This window comes from Hemibagrus wyckioides, linkage group LG26, assembly GCF_019097595.1.
Source record: "Hemibagrus wyckioides isolate EC202008001 linkage group LG26, SWU_Hwy_1.0, whole genome shotgun sequence".
Classification (NCBI taxonomy): domain Eukaryota; kingdom Metazoa; phylum Chordata; class Actinopteri; order Siluriformes; family Bagridae; genus Hemibagrus; species Hemibagrus wyckioides.
The window spans coordinates 7,546,476-7,555,557 of record NC_080735.1 but is presented as its reverse complement, the minus strand read 5'-3'; the positions used below and the strand labels follow the sequence as shown (position 1 = coordinate 7,555,557).

Sequence of the window (9,082 nt, the reverse complement as noted above, 5' to 3'; positions counted from 1 at the left end):
GAGTCTGTAAAAAATGAGTTTTCTGTGACTTCAATTACAACTAACATTTTCTATTGTACATGTAAAACCCAGAGCCAGGTTTATTAGTTAGTAGGTAAAATTAGGAGAAATATTGTATCGTGTTGAGATCTTAAAATGAGTAGCCATGTTTTCAAGTGCATTAGCATTCAGCTAACTATTAAACTGTATACTTCATGCCCAAGCATTAACAATAAAAGATAATATTTTGCGATCTGCTGGTTTTAATGTTTTATTCTACACAATAGAATATTTAGCTGTCGAGTATTAATATTATAGTGTATAATTATTAAAACGCTTAACCGAGTTCAGCAATCTAACTATCTTTATACTCAGTATGATAGTGTACACGATGAACTACATTCTAAAGGCAGATAACACATTTGTAACAAAAAAGACATTAATGACATTAAAAAGTACATTAATTTAACATGTAATTTGTGTAATAATGAAACACATAGACAAATTATCTAGATAAACAACATTAGGACAACAAATACACCGTCATTTAAAGCGGTAACTGTATGCGCGTGAGCTAGCTAATCACTAGGCTAACCATGATTTAGTGTAAACCCAGTAGTCATTATTGTTTAAAGTGACCGACCAGTGAGGTAAACATTTTATTGCTGAAATAAAATAAATTCTTAAGCCAATGTCATGAATCCCGTTAAGTATTTTGCTGTGTAGTTTATTCCTATGGCCGAGTTCGCTAGCAAGGTAACTAGCATTAGGCTAATACGCTGCAAAAGAGGATATCGCTGATTAACTAGATAACATTAGACTGTAACACAGTGTACCTTAAACATGATTTATTGTAAAACACTATGATATTAAAGTCAAATCATCCTACCGTGAGCTGGTCAGGAGGAGCGCTTCATCTCCACAAGTAGCGCTAAATGCAGTAACCTGCACCTGCAGAGACACCCAGCAGCCTCAAGAGCACAGGCCAGCTCACGGAGAGTCCAGTTCACGTCCGTAGAAATCTTCGAAATCCATTGGGGTTTTCTTCTCAAGTCTCTTTCTGTAGTCTTGATAGCCGATGGTGATCCGGAGTGTAGGATCCGTGCACAGGCTCTGAACCCGGGGCTCGAGACCCACGTGGGATTGTCTGAGATGAGGATTGGGGTTTCTGTATAGAAACTTCCTTTATGGATTATTTAATAATAATTTAAAAATAAATAAATAAAAACAATTATAAAGAAAAGAAACAATGTAATTTATTTCAGAATGTCATTATTCAGTATTTTCTTCAGTATATTTATTATTCTGCAATAGCATTTTCCATGTTCCACAGGCCTGACTTTTGACTCGGTAATTGTGGACTTGTACATGTATGTGAGAGTATGATTTAACACAAACACAGGTGTGTGATCTAGTAATTTATTTAGAAAGTACAAGTTTTACTTAGTGGATAAACAATCAACACAGCTTTAATGACTATTTATTTGTAAAGAAAATTAGATGTAATTGTCTGATAGCCATAACTAAAATCATTGTCAGCTTTAGAGAAAATCAGGTAAACTTTTTTAATAATCCTGACTTTATGTGGATTCAGTTTTCCATGAAAAGACATGAAAATTGACCGGTTTGTCTGCCCCAAGCACAGTGAGATTAAGAGCTTTGACCGCTCCTATGCTGGGATCCAGCTTCACTTCAAACACTTTATTATCTAAATAATGAATAATACAGCAGATCAATGCTGAACATCTGAACATGCATTATGTGATTGGATACTGAAATACAAAATATTTATAGGATATCACATTCACAGCTGAATTAAAATGTGTAGTGAGTAGTTGATGCCAAACTTTCACACAAAGTATTTAACACTCTGTGGACTTTAGTGCTGGCTGTTTAGTTGCATGTGCAGTGCAGAGTCAGATAGAAACAGAGGCATTTTGCAGTTTATTCTGCAATTAACATCAGCAATGTATTCGCTTATTAACATCCACTCTGACAAGACTCTATTCAGCATCAAGCAGGAGCAGTCACATAGCCATCCTGCTGAAAAGGAGGAAATACTGCAGGTAGTAAAAGCACCTTCAGACCTTCAGCCTTAGGGATGTTTTCATGATGAGATTCACCTTACAGTACAGAATAAATAGTACAGTTCAAGTAGAAACTGCTCCTTTAAATACAAAAAACAAAAAACTGAAAAAGACACACACACAAGCATTAAATGAATACTCAGACACTGAATTTTTTTATTTCAATTTATTTTTATAGCAATTTAACAATGTACATGAATCAAAGCAGCTGTAAAGAAGTATAGAAAGAAAGAAAAAATTACAAAGGGAGATGTGACACCGATCTGCCATAACATTATGACCACTGACAGGTGAAGTGAATAAGACTGATTATCTCCTCATCATGGCACCTGTTAGTTGGTGGGATGTTTTAGGCAGCAAGTGAACATTTTGTCCTCAAAGTTGATGTTAGAAGCAGGAAAAATGGACAAGTGTAAGGATTTGAGCGAGTTTGACAAGGACCAGATTGTGATGGCTAGACCACTGGATCAGAGCATCTCCAAAACTGCAGCTCTTGTGGAGTGTTCGCGGTCTGCAGTGGTCAGTATCTATCAAAAGTGGTCCAAGGAAGGAACAGTGGTGAACCGGTGACAGGGTCATGGGCGGCCAAGGCTCATTGATGCACGCGGGGAGTGAAGGCTGGCCCGCGTGATCCGATCCAACAGACGAGCTACTGTTGCTCAAATTGCTGAAGAAGTTAATGCTGGTTCTGATAGAAAGGTGTCAGAATACACAGTGCATCAGTTTGTTGAGTATGGGGCTACATAGCCGCAGACCAGTCAGGGTGCCCATGCTGACCCCTGTGCACTGCCAAAAGTGCCAAAAATGGGCATTTGGACCACGGAGAAATGGAAGAAGGTGGCCTGGTCTGATGAATTTTCTTTTACATCAAGTGGATGACCAGGTGCGTGTGCATCACTTACCAGGAAAACACACAGCACCAGGATGCACTATGGGAAGAAGACAAGCCGGCAGAGGCAGTGTCATGCTTTGGGGAATGTTTTAATGCGCCATGCCACAAAGGAAAAATTGTTCAGGAATGGTTTGATGAGCAGAACAAGAAGTTTGAAGTGTTGACTTGGCCTCACAATTTCCCTGTGAAATATCTGTTCCCACAATATCTGTGGGATGTGCTGAAGTCTGATCCATGGAGGCAACACGTCACAACTTAGAGGACTTGAAGGATCTGCTGCTAACATCTTGGTGCCAGATACCACAGCACATACCTTCAGTGGAGTCCATGCCTCGGCAGCAAAAGGGGGGACCAACACAAGATTAGGCAGGTGGTCATAATGTTATGGCTGATCGGTGTATAACTCGCCTGTACAGTATTATTACAGTTTATAATCAGGAAGAATTGTGCAACCAAGAGCTCTTGAGGAACTAATAGGTCAGTATAGTTTCTGAGCTCATTATTGACATAGCACTAATTCCTTCCTGCTGTGAACTGACTGGGTCACAGGCTGTCCATCCAGATCTATCCCCAGCAGCAGTGAGCATCACCAAGCCACGAGACTCCAACCAGTGCTAGAGTGGTCACACTGGAAACTCAGAACACTGGGAGCTAGGGAGTGGGACGTATAGCTCGACAGAGACAGACAGAGAACAGAGAGAGAGAAAAATATTAGCTAGCTTTGATCATGTGACATGTTTTATCCGAATTTGCCTGGGAACCGAATTCAAAGAGAAGTTCTGTATATCTTGTCAGAACATCAGCAATACATCTCACGATCACCCAGTAAATCCCAGCCGCTTTCTAGACTCCTGCATGTAGGTAGTCACATCCAGCTTCTTTCTGCGCACATAACTGGGCAGCTGAACTCCTGATTTATCCTGCACTTGGTAACTCGGTCTAATGACTCCAAACACAGGTCCACGCCCTCCACCAATGCCCACCTTTGAGGCCTTGTGCAGGATGGAGGTGTTCCTCTGACCCTTCCTAGCTGTCTCTATCACATCCTTGGCATAAGTCTGAAACTGCTTCTCTTCCTCTGCAATAAACTGTGCATTCCTCACTTTACATTCCTGCTTCTGTTTTTCCCTGAGCTGCTTCTTCGCATGCTTCTCATTCTAGATGCAAACAAAAGTGGAGTTTGTAGTTATGTTAAATAAAGTCTAAAGAAATGTAAAGTTAAATAAAGTCCTGATATAAAACTAGAGAAAAAATGAGCTGACTGACCATCTGATGGACATATGAGTCTTGTAGCAGTTTGACTGCCTCTTTCTTTTTCTGGGCCTTGATTTTCTGAGTTTGATGGTAAAGGAAATCTGCTGCTTTGTTTGCTTTAAGCGTCTCAGCAGCCTCCTGCTTCTCCTTCTGCTTCCTGCACTTCAGCTCTTTATGCTAAAATGGTATAATTGGAGACAAAAATACATTTAAATGCACCAAAAAATACCCAAGTAACAGAAACCATTTAAAAAGTGTGAACCTTTGAAACATTAAAGGTAAAATATTGTCTTGCTTTGACTCCTTATAGTTTAACATATTCCCAAAACTGGAATTTACCACAGCTTCTCTGTGTTCAGCAATACTCCTCAACACAGCAGCCTTCTTCTTCTCCTCTTCTCACGCTGTTCTTTATCCTTCTTGGCCACAGCTTCTGCAGCTGCCCTGGAGATCACCTCATCCTCATCGTCGCTTTGCGCCGCGAGAAATTCTGCCAGTCTGTCTGCAACGATTTCCCTGGGTCTCTGAAACTCTCTGCCAAAATAAATGATCATCAGACAAATATGTAACACTACATTATATGACCAAATGTATGTGGACACCTGACCGTCACACCCATATTTGGGTCTTCTCCAAAGTTGGAGGCACACAATGGTCTAGCATGTCTTGTACACTGCAGTATCACAATTTTGTGTTTACAAAACTAGTAGCTATAACTGACAAAAAGCATCTGATCCACCAAGCGGTAAAGAGAAGGCGTATGGACCAAGTTTCAGTGTAAAACACAACTTTTAAAGATATTTTGAGTACCTGAACATCTCTGCCTCTTTTTCCTTCCTAAGTTTCATCTGTTTGTCTTTGGCCTCAACAACAAGCTTCCGCTTTCTCTTCTTCCATCTCCTGTTTCTTGGCGTTAGATGCTTCGAAGATTTTCTTATTGGCAAACTCTTCCTGATTAAAGATAAAAAACATACAGGAGATTAGACTTATTTTAGTGCAACCTAGAGGTGGATACATTGACAAAAATCTATCACTATATTCAATTAAATAACATGAGAACATGCAAACGGAGAGCACACAGGGCAGAGGAGGGAATTGAACCCAACCCTGTAGGTTATTTCTTAGATTTGATCAAATCACATTTCATAAAATGACCATTTTTTCCCCTGAAAACTGAGATACAGCTTCTGCACATTTTCTACTTGCTGCCCCCAAGTTTGAGAAGTAATTACTTGAAAAGCCTTCTTGCGCTTTCTCTTCTCCTCTTGCTTCTTCTGCTTGAGCATGGTTTGTTCCATTTCATAAAGCTTTTGGAAATGCCTGAGTTCTTCTTCCTCTTTCTTCTTTTCCATCATCTCCTTCTCTCTAGCCTGGTCACGCTCCTTAACCCTAATAAACAAGGACACAGTTATAGCACACATGCTCCTCACTGAGCAAAACAGAGGTAACATGTTAGCTCTCATTTAAATCAAAGCAAAATTTTGTGGTCAACTACTTTGTTACACCAGAAACTAATAGCTATAATACTGTGCATATGTTGGTTAATCTGATACGTTACTGTTGTTTCAAAAACTCAGCATGAGCCAGGCGCTTCTGCTTCCTCTCCTCAGCTTTCTCTCGCTGCTCCTGTAAAGCCAGCTCCGTGTTTTGTGCGATCATGGCCGAGATCTCGTCTTTTTCTTTTTTAGCCTCAATTTCTTTTCTTTTTTTCAGCTCAATCTGAGCCTCCCTCTCCTTCAGGACTTCAGTCATCCGCACAGCACTCTGGGGAAGAAATGATTTCAACGATAACAAAATGAACACAATATTTATGTGAAGGAAATCACAAAGAATATGATGCTGCATACAGTATATGTGATGAAAAGCAAGACAAGAAATCCAATTAAAATATTCCTATACTAACATGAAATCTTTTCACTCTGTCTGTCTGGAGGAACTGCAGGGTTTTGGCCCTCTCTATTGCTTCCTTTCTTTTCATCGCTTGAAACTTTGCTTCCTCCAAGTCGAGCTGCTTCAACTTCTCCTCTTCAATTTCCTTTTTAATTCTCTTTAATTCTAACCTCTTTTGCCGCTGTGCCTGTAAATACATGAACAATGCATTGATATATTCATAGAGATTTTCAGAGAGATCATTTATTCAATCTGTGGCACTCGAGATACATGGATATATACATATGTGAAAACTGCACATACTCATATGTACGTACACTAAACGGAAATCGTATCAGATAATCCTACTTTACAGGTATACAATTACTAACTGTAGCCCAACTGTTGCTGTGTCCAGTTTGTTAGTCCTGTGGTCAGAGACTGATTAAATGCTGATAAAACACACTTGTGGCTAACAAGTGGGCAATTAGTGCAGACTTTACAGACTCCAGCATCACTGCTGTGTTTGAGACACTCCTACTTGTTCCACACTCACTAAAGCAGGGGTGTCCAATCTTATCCGCTAAGGGCCGGTGTGGTGCAGCTTTTCAAACCCATCAAGCAGAAGCCACACCTGATTCCACCTGTTTAATCAGTTGATCTTGGCTTTCAGTAGACTCAGATGCGGCTTCTGCTCGGTCGGAATGAAAACCTGCTCCCACACCACCGGCCCTTTGTGGATAAGATTAGACTAAAGTGTCAGCATCATAGCTGAGCTGAGGAAGTTTGACTTACAGCTAGGGAGTCAGGCCAGTTTTTGACCACTTCTTTGGAGCGCAGGTGCAAGGCCTCTCGCTCTCTCGCAGCTGCATCAAGACGATCCTGCTCTTCTTTCACACGATTCACACTGTCCTGGATTCTCTTCCAGTCTGATGTGGACAACACGGTCACTTTGTGCAGGTCTACAGGTAACTTCGGTGTATTGATCACCTCTGGTAGAACACCTGTTGAGATGTAAATCAGGATGTAAATTACAGAGGATTTTGTGCACATTTTTAAAAAACTGATAGACAATAAAAACCATAGGTTAATGGGGTTCTTCAAAATCGAATGTTCTTTTCAAAGACACTCAAACATTTTTTCTCCAGTAGTGTTAGGACATACATAAATAATGATCTTGTTGATCAGGTTTTACTCCAGAAGAGCAGACATAAATAAGACTTTTAAACAGCCCTAAAGCTGAACATACCCTTCCTTGCCCTGTGGTATACTGTGTACAGCAGATCGTATGGTATGATGGAAATGATACTGTATGTTAGTATGCTAACAGAAAACCTCAAGTATCTAGGGGAACATTTTAGCTTTCTAGGATATTATTGCACTTTATTTGAAACTTTAAAAGGGACAAAATATGTCCTTAGGGTACAATTATGTTCCCAAAACGAGTTATAAAGGTACTGAATAGAGGTAGAAAATTGTACCCTTCAGGGTACCACCCCAGCGACGGCCACTTGTACCTTAAAAGATCCAGTTTTGTACCTTTCTTTCTGAGAGTGTGTATGCTAACGGATCTTGCTAACTAGCAGGATTGTCGGAATTAGGAAAAGCTATAATGCAGTTAGTAACCATACCATAATCAATACGGCTAAATAGTCTGAATGAAGACAAAATAAATCGCTGGGAAATTGTTACAGGTTATGAGTTAAGGCTAAATTCAACAGAAAACTATTCTATAAACTATAAATGAGCCGAAGTGATCTAATCTGGCCAAGTCTATGCATACATATTTAAGTCAGTAAACACGCTAGCATGTGTCTATTCACTCACCTTTTCTAATTGTGCCTTTTCTCCGGACAAACTGCCCCACAGGCACTGTAGCCTCTGTCTTATTCTTTTGCTCGGACATTTTAATTTTTCTCGATGGAAATCTCTGTATTGATGGTTTTACACTCATCTCGATAAAACATACAGTTTACACTGAGCACTCGATCAATGTTTGGAGTGTTTAATCCCTCGTGACGTGATCAATGACGTAAATTCTCATTCTCATTCGGAATCTGACGTCATCTTAAAAAAAAGGATAAAAAACGGCAATATCATGAACCCCTGGGTTTGGGAGTGTTGTTCACTTCACCAGTGAAATGAGCAAAGAGGATTATTAGTAGTATTAGTAGTAGTAGTAATTATTATTAAACATAGACATTAGTAAAACATTAAGGCAGTGCAGTTATAGACACAAAGAAAGCAAAGCAGCAAAAATATACACCAGAGAAAACAAAGAACAATGTAATAATTATAGGACAAATATAGAAATATAGTTTTCATTGCTCTGGATAGTTTCCATATATTGTCTAGAGCTATTTTGAATAAAGAAAATAGAGGTTTTAAACCTGGAAATATAAATTTATTTTGTAATATTTTCTCATAGTCTCTTTTGAATAGTCAAACAACCCAAAGAAAAGGTCATTAAAACAGAAAGAAATGTCACTTACAAACCAGAGACCAGGCCAAGAGAGTCTGCTTATGGAAATTTGATAGAGATCTTTACAACATCATTATTACTTACTTATTACCTGGGATAATTTCACTCAACTTATTGGCACAAGTTAGAGAAAAATTCAGCCCACCAACTTCAGAAAATATATAATTAGGGATGATAATATTCCAAAGTGAAAAGGGATTATTAAACGTTCACTCAAAAATAGCTTATTCAGCTGGTTTGGTTTATGTCAATAAACTAAATAAATAAATAAATAAATAAATAAATAAATAAATAAATAAATAAATAAATAAATAATAACACAAGTAGCTCTCAGGAAAAAGGTTGGAGACCCTTGGTATAAACAAATGAATGATTTTATGGCTGCAAGTCTGATATAAAATTAATCAGGACATTGCTGCTTTTTAGTGTGAGACGTTTGTTTAACCTTACACAGAAGATAACATCTCAGAGAGCAGGAATGGGTTTGATATTTCCAAGAAAATGTTGGACCTTTTCAAT

General features: G+C 38.9%; 1 pseudogene; it reads right to left on the bottom strand.

Moving 5' to 3' along the window:
* Positions 1-969: 969 nt before the first annotated feature.
* Positions 970-7,987, bottom strand: LOC131346410 (cilia- and flagella- associated protein 210-like; annotated as a pseudogene).
* Between the last annotated feature and the right edge of the window lie 1,095 nt (positions 7,988-9,082).